Here is a 12,835-nt window from a genome sequence, read left to right on the forward strand (position 1 = left end):
TTGTATTCTTCGCATTAATTAGTGTTTTAAACTTGTTTTTACGTTTTTGAGTCAAAATCCAAGTGGTTAACAATCCCTCCTAATCCCCGGTCCAGAACGATCCCTACTTACATCCATACTACAATTGTCAAAAAGAGGGTTTAATTTGTGCGCGTATAATTCTCGCATCAAATTTTGGCGCCGTTGCCGGGGATTAGCAACTTTGCTAATCCCTTGGATTGTTTTATTTTCGTTTGTGTGTATATATTTTTAGTTTTATTTTGTTGATTTTAGAAGCACAACATGGCATTTGATAATGCTTATCTTTTGTCACAGCTCATGGAAAGGTCCCAAATGCAAAACGTTGATATAGTTGATCTTCAATCAAGGAATAACGTGTTTTCCAATACTTACAATTCGGATTGGAGTGATCATTCAACTTCTATGTGGTGGGAACCTCAAAATGTTCAACAAGAAAGATATTGGGAGCCACCTCATATTCAATATGCCCAACCAAACTCAAATTCGTCAATAGATTATAATCAAATTCTTAATGAATTAAACTCTTTGGTGCAGGGTTCACAAAATCAAGCTAAGGAGACTCACCAAGAAACATATTGGCAACCATATGAGGATTCATATGCACCACCACAGCCTTCCCCTCAATCTTCACATCCAAATTCAGGTATATCAAATTATTATAATGAAGTTATTCAACAACTGAATTCTGTGGAGCAGGGCAGGGAAGCTCAACCATTTCAACAAGATGCATTTTGGCGACCAATTGAGGATTTCTATCAAGCAAAAAAGTTGGCTGAGTGGAACAGTCAATTTAGGCAGAATGCAGAATGCATGGAACAAATTCAAGAACAAATGGTTGAAGATGAGCCCATGGATGAATTGTTACTGCTCGAAGAGGAGGAGGATGCACAAGGCACGGCAAGGGAAGAACAACCCTTGCCGCAACCTCCCAATATTCCTACACCACCCCATTCAAGTAAGGTTGTTCCAAATTTAATTATTTCTAACTTTGTTCCCCCAAATGCACCCTTCCCTGGCAGGTTCATGCAATCCATGAAAGATGAGGGGAAGAAAGACATCTTGGACACCTTTCCAACAATTCACGAGGAAAAAGTGGTTGAGGAGCATCTTGAATTCATCAAGGAGGAAATTGGAGTGGATCACACAGCCACAACCTTCAAAATGTCCAATCTGAATGAAAACATCCCTTGTGCATTTGTTGAATGTGCTGCGACTTTAGAGCCAATATTGCAGTCCATAGGTAAGCCACCAACTCAAAATCCAAAGTCGTTTTTGACTAATATGTTGTTGATGTCAATGATTAGGGCACCCACTCTTGAAATTCAACCATTGCCGGAACATTTCAAGTATCATCATCCATTCAATGATCAACTCCATGCCGTGGGTTCCATTAAGGCATGATTGTGTTCTTCGTCCGGCTACAAGACGTAAAAGCAAGCGCTACTTGGGAGGCAACCCAATACAGTAAATAAAACTTTTGCTTGTTCATTGATTTTTTTTCGATAAATTACAATTGTATCTAAACATGGCAGAAAGATGGAGCCTTTACAAAGGTTGTGTACGTGAGGCCCCACTACGTGGCAACACTCTCGGAGCAAGAGGTCTCGGAGCAGAAGGCATCGGAGCAGGAGGCATAGGAGCAGAAGGCATCGGAGCAGGAGGCATAGGAGCGGGAGGCACCGAGGATAGATCATTCAAGGCCCCAAACCTTGGTGGAACGCTGGATGACCCAGGAAAGAGGTGCCTCTGGAAGAAAGCTGCAAACCGTTGACGGTCATCAAGCTCATCAAGCTTCCTCTTCATGCCTGATGAATAATTATTTGCAAGCACGTGCAAAGTTCTATTCTCGTGCTTAAGTTGTTTTATCTCTTGCTTCAGGTTCTCCACCTCCGCCATCAATGATTCAACCTGACGGGAGCGAGCAAGGAGGCGTTGGCCCATGTTTGACACAGAACCAGCGCACTGAACGCTGAGAGCCAGGGACTCTTGAACGGCCAACTCATCGGACCGTCCTGAAAGCAGCTGACTATCTCTGGGAGTGAGGAGGTTCCGAGCTACTATCGTAGCTGTTGTGGCGTCCTGCATCACGGAATCTTCACCTGTAAGAGGACCGTTAGAAGATAAGAAAGAAGGGCGCCATACGTTACCTTGAAGCGGCACGCCCGTATCACTGCGGAGACTCAATTCTAAGCTAAGGTTCGATGGGTTTGCCATTTTTTTTAAAAAAGTGTTCAAAGAGAAGGGGTGGACGGAGTAAATTTTCAAAGGGCCGGAAACGAGTTTCAAGAATGGGAAATCTTCAGAGTGTGTAAGTTGGCGGTGATCGATAGCTCTATAAAAAGCCAAGGCAACGCGTCCACCGATTCAAAAAGCCGGAATTTGAGGTGTAAAGTTCGGCGACGCTCCCTCAGCTTTTCAGAAAACGCGTTCAACACGTGGAGGCCATCATCGCAGCTACACGTCTTTAGCCGACAAGCGCAAAGTTCGGCGACGCTTTCTCTGCTTTTCAGAAAGCGCCTGCTCAGAAATCGAAGAGGCGTCTTCGAAGAGTCGTCACTATTTCAAAAAGCCGGATTTGCGGGATCAAAACGTTTGTCGACAAGGGTAAGAGAACAGTACCACCACTTGCTATCCCTATATTTGTCGACTTTCATCTTTTATGGCAAGGCAAACCTGAAGAAAATGCCCAACTCTTTCTCACCTCTGAGGGCGCACTCCCAGCAAAGCCTTTCGAAACACTCACTTCTTTCTTCTTCCCCAAAGATGATACCAGATGCCTGGAGTACAGATGACCCAGGAGGAAGCAGCACAACAAATACATGTGCTGATTCATTCACTGCTTCTTCAAAAGCAAAGGTATCTCATATCATCAAGGTCAAAAGCAAAAGTATCCCATATCATGCTCTTTCCCTGTCTTTTCCTTTGTCTTTGTTATTAATCGCATAGCAAAGTGAAAGAAGCAATCAGCCGGCACTTGGAGTCTATCTAGACTCTATTCCCTGGTTGCTTACCTAGCTTTGCTGAGCTATCCTCTAACCCTCTTCAATACGAATTGGAGAGATTGAACAAAGAAACAGATAAGAGGAGGAAGCTCAAACCTTCGGGGGAGACCAAAGGAAGCCTGCTGCCCAGTTCAAGAGTAGCACAAAGGAAAATCAACGATGGGAGCAGCGCAGTTCAAGAGTAAGCCTGTGGAAACTCAAGATGAAGCCTCACTGCAATCACCAAGGAGAAGATGGAACAAAAACTCCATAACCAGATTTGCATCTCTAAACTCTTCTCTTTGTTAGATACATTCTGCCATGTTTAGTATGTTTAATTGCTGTTTATATGTTTGCTTGTGTGTAGTGTGGTTTTTAACATTGAGGACAATGTTTGATTTAAGTGTGGGGGAGTTACTAAAGTGTTTTAATGCAAATTCGTAGGATTTTATCCACCATAACTTCAAATGTTGTTTCTTGCTATTTTTAAGTGTGTTTAGTGTGTTTTGACTTAAAAATTTGAAAATCACATAAAAATTTGAAAAACATGTTTTGAAAAGCCTAAAAAGAGTGTTTTGAGTCGTTTTTGTGTCGTAGGTCACCTTCCAACACAATGATAAGGATTTGGTTTCTAATTGCATGACTGTTAAAAAGAGTTATAAACATAGAGAAAAGTTTGATTTACTCTTGGTATATGCTTGGTTATGGTTATAATGTATGACTTCACATGCAATCATAAAAGAAAAAAATTAGTTATGTAACATGCTTGAAGGAAGGAACTCAAACAAACGCTACAGCCCTGAAAGACTTGAGCCTATAACGTTCTTTGGAGAGTTAAAATTTGTGCTTATTGTTTTCCAAAGTCGTTGCATGATCTCATTATTCTTTGCTTGGTTACTACTTAGAAAGCGTTTCATCATATAGTTCCAAATGCTAGAACTCATGCCCATTTCATTCAAAGCATGTTATTGATTTGCATAACACATATTCAAGAAGAAGTTGTGTAGTGACCACCACCAAAGCCAAATTGCCATATTTCCCAATTTTATTTGTTTTGTAGGATTTAACCCCGTTGAGCATTGTGTAGCCTATTTTCTTTGTTAACCCGCAATTATCCTCACCTAGCCTAGAATATGACCATCCTTACCCTTGTTCTTGAAGCATAATAAGCAATGATTTCCTTTTGATTAAGGTATTGCAGAAAATAAGTGTGGGGGAAAGAGTGTTTATGTGAGTTGATGTGCCATAGGCACGGCCAAAAAGAAAAAAAGAAAAAAAAAAAAAAAAAAAAAAAAAAAAAAAAAAAAAAAAGTTGAAAAGTATTGTTTGTTGAAGTAAGGGCCCAAAACAATAAATTAGGCCCTAAGAGTTGTTGAATCTCCCCCTTATGTCTAAAAGTTGATTTCTGCATACCAAGTGAATTCTAAGCCTTAATTTCATTACTTTGCTTGCTATTGTTTAAAGAACTTTTGTTTATCCCTACCTTTCCTTGTGAGCCAATACCCCAAACCCCGTTACAACCCTTGACTTCTATCTTGAGTGTTGTGCATTTCAATTGTGGAGTTTGAATTTGGTATGAGCATATGGTGTCACTGGTTCTCGCGTCTAAGTAGTAGCATTCCATTCATGAGATCATATCTAAACATGCTTATTAACTCCAGAAATTGCGTTCTTTGTGATACATATATGTGAGTGTTCGTTTTCATGTTTACATCAATCTTCTCACATATGACTAGATTAGGGTATGTTGTTAGAAATTCTGAGTGAAAATCGAGTGCATATCTTGTAAGGAATTGAGCAAATTCTCTAAGGCATGTTACTACATTCAAAACATGGTTTTAAATGCTTAATTGTGAACTAGTATATGGTGGCTATGATTAAGAATGTACTTAAGTGTGAAGATGACTAAAATCTGTGAGAATGATGATTTTTAACATGTCATGTGCATTGGAAATCCCTAAGACAGTTGTTGGAAGGTTTAGGTTGTGTTTTACTTGTTTTGTTTCGTTTCGTGTTGTTTTGTTTTTCTTTCTGTTTTGCTCGAGGACTAGCAAAAGATAAGTGTGGGGGTATTTGATAGGAGCATATTCATGCGACTTAAATGGCTTGTTCTCGTGCATTTACGTTATGTTTCTCTAGTTATTTAGTCCTTTATGCTTCTTTTGTGTGTTTTCAGGTTCTAAGGGCAAGGTATGCAAAAGGATGCCTTTTGGAGCCTTTTGGAGCAAATTAGAGATTGGAATGGATATCATATGCTTGGAGCCAAGAGGATGGACGAAATTAAAGACTTGAAGTAGGAAAGTTAAATCCTAAAAGACCTCATGTTTAAGCATCATTGAAAACTCCTACGCATTTTAGAACACAAAAACAACATTCCTTGCAACCTTAGGACATTGTCGTGTGTTTCCTTGTGTCTCCGTTCCTTGCCATGCAAGGAAGGGTTTTGTTCCCTATTTTTAAACACTTAAAGCATTCACTTATCATATCATTCATTTAACATATCATTCAATTATCATATCATACATTTATCACTTATCACTTTCATTCACTTATCACTCACCACATATCATTCATTTATCACTTATCAAACCATTCACTTATCATAACATACACTTATCACTTATCACTTCCATTCACTTATCACTCACCACATATCATTCATTTATCACTTAACATATCATTCACCATTCACTTATCATAACCATACATTTATCACTTATCATACTCATAATTATCTACACATTTCAACCATTTAAACATATGCATTTCAACTCACATGCACACCCACCTCTTTCAAACCCTTCACATGCATTTTCTTCATCATTTCCAACGATGCCGTGGACACCCTCCTGATGGAGTGACTTTGACATAATCAAAGATTAAGGACCTAACCACAAGACAACTGTGATGCCTCAGGTCAAAAGACTAATTTGCATTATCCCAACCATGAGTTCTCATGTGACATGAATATGAGAACTCTTCGTTGATCGTGTTCAGTGAACTCATTCTCTATTGAGCACCTACATACTTGTCTTGATGTCACACACACCAATGACTCGAGACTAGTCACTCTCCCTGAGAGAAGACATAGCACGTACTGATCTTAACGGACTGTCAATGCCCAATTGACAATCCTATGATCAGGAACGTTTAGGATGTGTCAACGAAAGAATGGTCTCATGAATCTAACTTCTTTAGATCGCATTCTGCCAATCACATATTCCTTAGACTTATCGTTTAAGCATATAACATTTATATGAGACGGCTCAAACAATAATCTTTGCCTTTTACATTTAAACTACATTAGTTTGAAATGTCCGTAAAGTATCATCATATGATTGGTTTTAGGGCACATTTCCAACATATAGGACGACACATAGGACTCATGCCCAAGCGATGCCTTATTCTCTCGTATATGGCATAGAAGTTGTTTTACCACTCGAAAATCAAATCCTCTCACTAAGGATGGCTATACAAGAAGGCTTGACTAAAGAGGAAAACGCAAAGCTGTGACTGCAAGAGTTGGAAGCACTTGATGAAAGGAGGCTCGAAGCTCAACAATACTTAGAATGCTACGAAGCACAGCTATCCAAGGCGTTCAACAAAAATGTTCGCCCAAGGTCTTTCCAAACTGGAGATCTTGTCTTGGCATTATGAAGGCCCATCATCACAACTCACAAGACAAAATACAAGTTCACATCAAAGTGGGATGAACCTTATGTAATACAAGAGGTCTACACCAACAACGCTTACTTAATCATGGTAGAAGATGGCTTGAAGATCAGCCCCATCAAGGGTAGATTCTTAAAGCACTACTACCCCTAAGGCAAACACTCAACCCTTATCGCATACATGAACCTAAACTGCACACGGCATAACGCTCCTTGATCACACGAGCATAAAAGGTGACACCCAACGTTTCTGGCCCGCAAGAGCATAAACTGTGTACGGCAAAATAAAACAAAACAAAAAAAGAAAAGAAAAACAAAAAAAAATCACCATCCAAAATCGCCACAATCCATCGTTCCTTGAACTACGTCATGACTTGATCTTTCCTCAACCGAGGGTACTTAGGCAACTTGAAACTTCAAAAATTTCAAGTACAGTCATGTCACCAACAAAACACAAACACTTTGAAGAATAAATAGCAAATTCAAATACGAATACTTTATTTCTTTAAAGGAAAAAAATTTGGCTACAAAGCCTTATTACAAAAATAAGCAAAGGCAAAAAAGGCTTAAAGCATAAAAATGGAAGACACTACTTGAAAGCTATATCCCTAAAACTACTGCGACGATCTTCAAGCAAGCCTTCCAAAGTCCTCAAAGTCTTTAAATCAGTAAGAGACAAGGTGGGCACTTCCATGGCCGCACCCTTCTCTTGCTCTAGGTGTAAAATTTCCTCTTGATGATGGGAAACTGTAGCTTCCTGCTCCGAGAGAACACCTTGAAGTCATGATGCTTTGGTTTTCAACTGCTCTCATTCACGCGCCAACACTTCTAACTGTGCCTAGACAGAAGACAAAGAAGTCCCTGTGACTTGATCACCTTTCAAAATAGCTTGTTGAGAAGACCGAGCTTGGGCAATTGATAAGTCTATTGTTGTAAGTTGTTGAGCTCTAATCTCTGGACTCAATTTCTTCAAGGAAATAGCATGCAAGAAAGAATACTTGATGCGTGATTTGTGCGCACACAAATTAAACCCTCTTTTTGACAATTGTAGTATAGATATAAGTAGGGATCGTTCTGGACCGGGGATTAGGAGGGCTTGTTAACCACTTGGATTTGACTTCAAAAACGTAAAAACAAGTTTAAAACACTATACGAAACTCGAAGAATGCAAAATTCAAAATAAGATGGATTAAGACTAAAACTTTAACGAAATAGGGGGGAATTGGATTTGGACGAATCTAAAATAAATACTTGGAAACAAAACAAATTGTGAATATGGATTTGACGAAAATGAATGGATGGGAAGCTAGCTAAGGGGTTCATCGCCACACATGTTATACTTGCATACAAAACGATTTCTAATTACTTTTCAATAAACCATGAATTCTCAACGCCCCGGGTTAATTAGGTCCGCTTAAATTAACCGTCAAGTTTTCCTTAAGTTAATGAATTGGATGATTGCATACGACAATCCAAAGCATTCCTCACAAGTTCCCTACATGAATTGCATAATAGAGATACAAGCAAGAATCATTAAGCATCATGAAAACTATAAGTGTTGACGAGGCATTCGTTACTATGATTGCATGAAACTTATGCCAAGAATATGTTTAACGCGATTGTTTATAAGCAACCTCCACTACTTGTGAATATAAGTTCATAACTATTACGTGAAACTCACTTATATTCTAGCGTCAAATTCATGCATGAAAATTAAGCGTTCATTCTTAATAAACATACATAAATAGGTTATCAATCAAACAGTTAAACAAATTGAATTCATAACTTATGAAACGTAATTAAAAGTAATCAAATCATATTACAAACATAAACATAGTTTCGAATCACCCCCTAGCTAAAGCGGGTTTAGTTCCTCATAACTTTGAAATCAAAGAAACACCTAAACATTCCAACAACTCAAAACTTGAATTGTATGAACGTTTAAGCACTCTTTTCTTCCATTTCTCATACGTACAAAACAAAGAGAATTAAAATGAAACTTTGAAATCAAAGAAACACCTAAACATTCCAACAACTCAAAACTTGAATTGTATGAACGTTTAGGCACTCTTCTCTTCCTCGTTGTTGTAGCACAAGGTTTAAGGATAGGTTGGTTGGGGGGATGGAAGTGTTGGGGAATTATGGAAATGGATGAGGATTGGTGGAAATGGAAGATGGTTTTTGGATTCTAAGGGAGAAAGGAATGTGTTTGTGGTGTGTTGTTGTGTTGTGAATGAGATGATATTTGAATGAATGAATGCAAGGGTATTTATAGGAGGAGTGGAGATGTATATGACTATTTGTTTAAGGTGTTTGTGGTTGCAATGATGAAGAATTGCATGTGGAAATAAAAGGGAAAATGTGGTGAAATGATGAAGTAGGAAGGTGGAAATGCATGTGAGATGTTGGAAAGGAAATGGGAATATGAGTAGGCCATGGCATGGGAGTTGTTTTGTTGGTGTAAATGTGCCATGGTTGCAATGATGAAGAATAAAGGGTGCATGTGGGGTGGAATTGAATGAATGCAAAGTGAATGAATAATGAAATGAGTTAAAGAGGGAGAATGTGGTGAAATGATGAAGTAGGAAGGTGGAAATGCATGTGACTTGTTTGTGGAATAAAGAATGAATGGTGGAAATGTGAGTGAATGATGTGCATGTGTGTGAATGCATGTGTTGATTTAAAGAATAGGTATGCATGTGAATTAGTTTGGAAAGAGGTGGGTGTGCATGTGAGATGAAATGCATATGTTTGAAATGTGTAGATGATTATGAGTATGATAAGTGATAAATGAATGATATGTGGTGAGTGATAAGTGAATGGAAATGATAAGTGATAAGTGAATGGAAGTGATAAGTGAAAGGTTTGATAAGTGATAAATGAATGATATGTGGTGATAAATGAATGATATGTGGTGAGTGATAAGTGAATGGAAGTGATAAGTGATAAATGGACTAGTTTAAAGGGCTAGGGTTTAAGTACATAGAATGGGCCTAAAATAGGTTGGTTTGCATGGCATAATATGTTTGATTGGGCTAGAGGTTTTCCATGGCTCAAAGGATTTGTTTGATTGGGCTAGGCCCTTTGTTTGATGTCCCCAAAGAGCATACAAGGCTTCAATTTCGTCCATCCTCTTTGCTCCATGATTAAGCTATCCAATCCATGCCCAAAAGTGCCCCAAATAGCCTCAAAATGCACTTTCTTGCTCCCTAAGCCCTTAGAACCTGAAAACACACAAAAGAAGCATAAAGGACTAAAATAACTAGAGAAACATAACGTAAATGCACGAGAACAAGCCATTTAAGTCGCATGAATATGCTCCTATCAATACTCAGTTGAGGTAGCTATAAATTTGGCAATCTTGGCTTTCAAGAGTGAAGAATCAACGTTAAGTTGGTCAATCGCAAAAACAAGCTTCAATAAGTCCTCCTCAAGCAAAGCAAGATCATCCAACAGACACTTTGAAATCCTCTTCTCAATATGGCTTTTGATATCCATGGCCCCATAAAGGTTGTTGCGATGGATAAGCTTCTCAGTGCTACTAAGGTTTGGCCCCCTCACAGAGATCTTAGAGCTAGCCAGCAAAGGTGTTGGAGGGATGACGGGCTCTTGCACACCTCCACCTACACACAACAAGCTTAAGCAACTTAGCGGATTTGGAATAAGCTCTGCACCAGGCGGATCCCCAATCTCCTCGGTCGTAGGAAGATCACCTATAAATAACATCTCCATTTAAGAATGAACACCCATGTTCGCTGAGTCAAACTGATGAGGCTTAAGCACCTTTTTCTTCTTGTGATGGAAATTTAAGTCATTATCATCCAAATCCCCTTCGCATGATCGCTTGTTCAAAACCTGTGCCATAGAACAAGCTTATCTTTATGCAAATCAACTTCGTCACTCTTCTCATCAGAAGCATCCGGATGATGAGAAGATGAGCACAAGCATTGAAGAACTAAAATCGCAGGATGCAAATGAGCTACATTCGCACAATCAAGATGCTCCAACTACGTAGGAACCACATGACAACTCTTTATTGGTGTATCATTGTGTGAATGAGAAAACTTGGTACCACTTATCGTCCCCAAATCACCATGGTACACTTTTGACCACCAGCCTACGTAGGCACGAGCCACGAATTTGCTTTTAAACTCGTCCTTAGCCAAAAGGGTGATGGAAGTATTTGTGCATAGATGGGTACAAGATTCCTACTGCATATACACGACTTATAATGATGTTGGCTGTGTGACTTCCTTCAACTTGCTAGGCACAAGTTAGACAAAACCGAATTGCTTACTTAAATGGTGAGGGCTATAGGGCTGAACAATGCATCAGTCTCCTTGTCGCAAAGAAACATACCTCGAGTGAACTTGTAAGATAAGACAAATCGAAAGAACGAAGGTGCGAATAATCTATAAGGCCTTGCCATGTCGAGCCAACTCTTGCTAGGTAGTCCATCCTCAAGCTGTTACAACTTCTAAATAATGCTTGCGCCTGTGAATCGTCAGACTCTTCGCAGAAAGCATGCTAGAATACTTCGTTGTCAAAGGCCCGGCTTAACTGAAGTTGGTGAAGAAGGCCTTGGCTTATCAGAAACCGTCGAAGAAAAATGGGTGCCGAAGTACTCACCCAACCAACCGTACACATAGTCGTAGGGAAGTACCGCAACATGATCTTTGGTGCTCGCTGAGTTTGAAACAACACTTAAGTTGTAAATGTTGGCTAAGATCGGAATAGCAAGACTAAAGGATTCACCCGCAGCCATCTTGCTAGCAACTTTGAAGACTCCGGGATAAATAAGGTTGACGTCGTCTTTAGGGAAAACAAACTTACAAAGCCAACAAGCTAAGAGAGCCGTTAGGTAAGATTCTTCCAAGTACTCTGGTGCTATGCCAAGATCCTCAAATGCTCTCAACTTGGCAAGAATACGGCGCCCAACTGGACCAATAACACCTGACGGATCCGAGTCTCTCTTCGGCTTGGTTGTCTTATTGCGGCCATTTTTCTTCGAAAGCCTCTTGTACTTCATGGCATCCCAGTACCAAAATTGGATCCATGAAGAAATCTTTACGCTTAACTTACCCTGAGCCTTTTGGGAAAGCTTGTGATACGCCCAAAACAAATAGCGGCAACTCGCAGGCAATCCTCGGCTGTTGCGATGAGAAAACTCCTCTACGCTAAGAACAAGCTCGTCATAAAATTTCCCTTGGATTGGCAAGCCTCCTATTTTGTGGAGATCCCAAAGTGAAATCGACATCTCCCCTTGAGCTGTGTGAAGTGTGTTGGGTGTTGAACACCAATGCTCGAAGAACACATGAAGGATGGAAGGATGGCGATCGTAGCTAAACAAAGATGCGTACACAGTGTGATAAAGGCCCACATCGGTAAGAGCATCTTTGTATTGGCTCAAGACATCTTCAAGCCATTCCCAGTAAAACTCAACATAGGTGGCTTCTCCAGTAGTTGACAAGGCACTACTCCAAGTCACAGCTCCACTACAGATGCGATCACCAAGAAGCTCAAACAAAGCTGGTGAATTATCACGAACATGATGCGAAGGGTTTAAAATAAGAACCTTCGACATACATGCCTTTTTCTTCGTAGTTGATTGACCAAAGTCTGTCACCTCCTGAGACATTTCAGAAGACCACAACTTGATGTGCATTGAATTACCTTTTACAACAAGAACAAGCGCCTTAGGTCCAGTCAACAGCGCACAAAGCTTCAACGTCATCCCACTATCTCACGAATCACCTTCCTTCGCGAGAATGGTGATGGTATTGTTCTTGAAACACTTGAAAAATACCATAGCTGCAACAAAACAAACAAAGCAACATAAGCAAGAGTAGGGCATAGCAAGAAAAAACAAAAAAAAAAAAAAAAATCTTTTCCAAAAGACATGCAAGACTAACCTCGTAAGCGTCAAAGGATGATGTTGATGAAGTCGCAGCGATGAAATAAATCAGCCACAAAGCTTGATCAAGCACAGTAAAGTGAACAGCTCCAAGCAACGGCAAGAGGCACAACTACGTCACCCCCTGAGGAAAGTCGAGACCAAAAAGGCACTACCCCACACTGTAAAAGTCATGCACCAAGAAAAAATGGCAAGTTTTAACCAATCTGCGCAGGTAGGACGTTTTTGGTGATAATTTAACTTTCCGA

This window comes from the organism of the source record quoted next, unplaced genomic scaffold (genome assembly GCF_019419815.1).
Source record: "Pyrus x bretschneideri cultivar Hongxiangsu unplaced genomic scaffold, Pyrus_bretschneideri_v1 Contig56, whole genome shotgun sequence".
Classification (NCBI taxonomy): domain Eukaryota; kingdom Viridiplantae; phylum Streptophyta; class Magnoliopsida; order Rosales; family Rosaceae; genus Pyrus; species Pyrus x bretschneideri.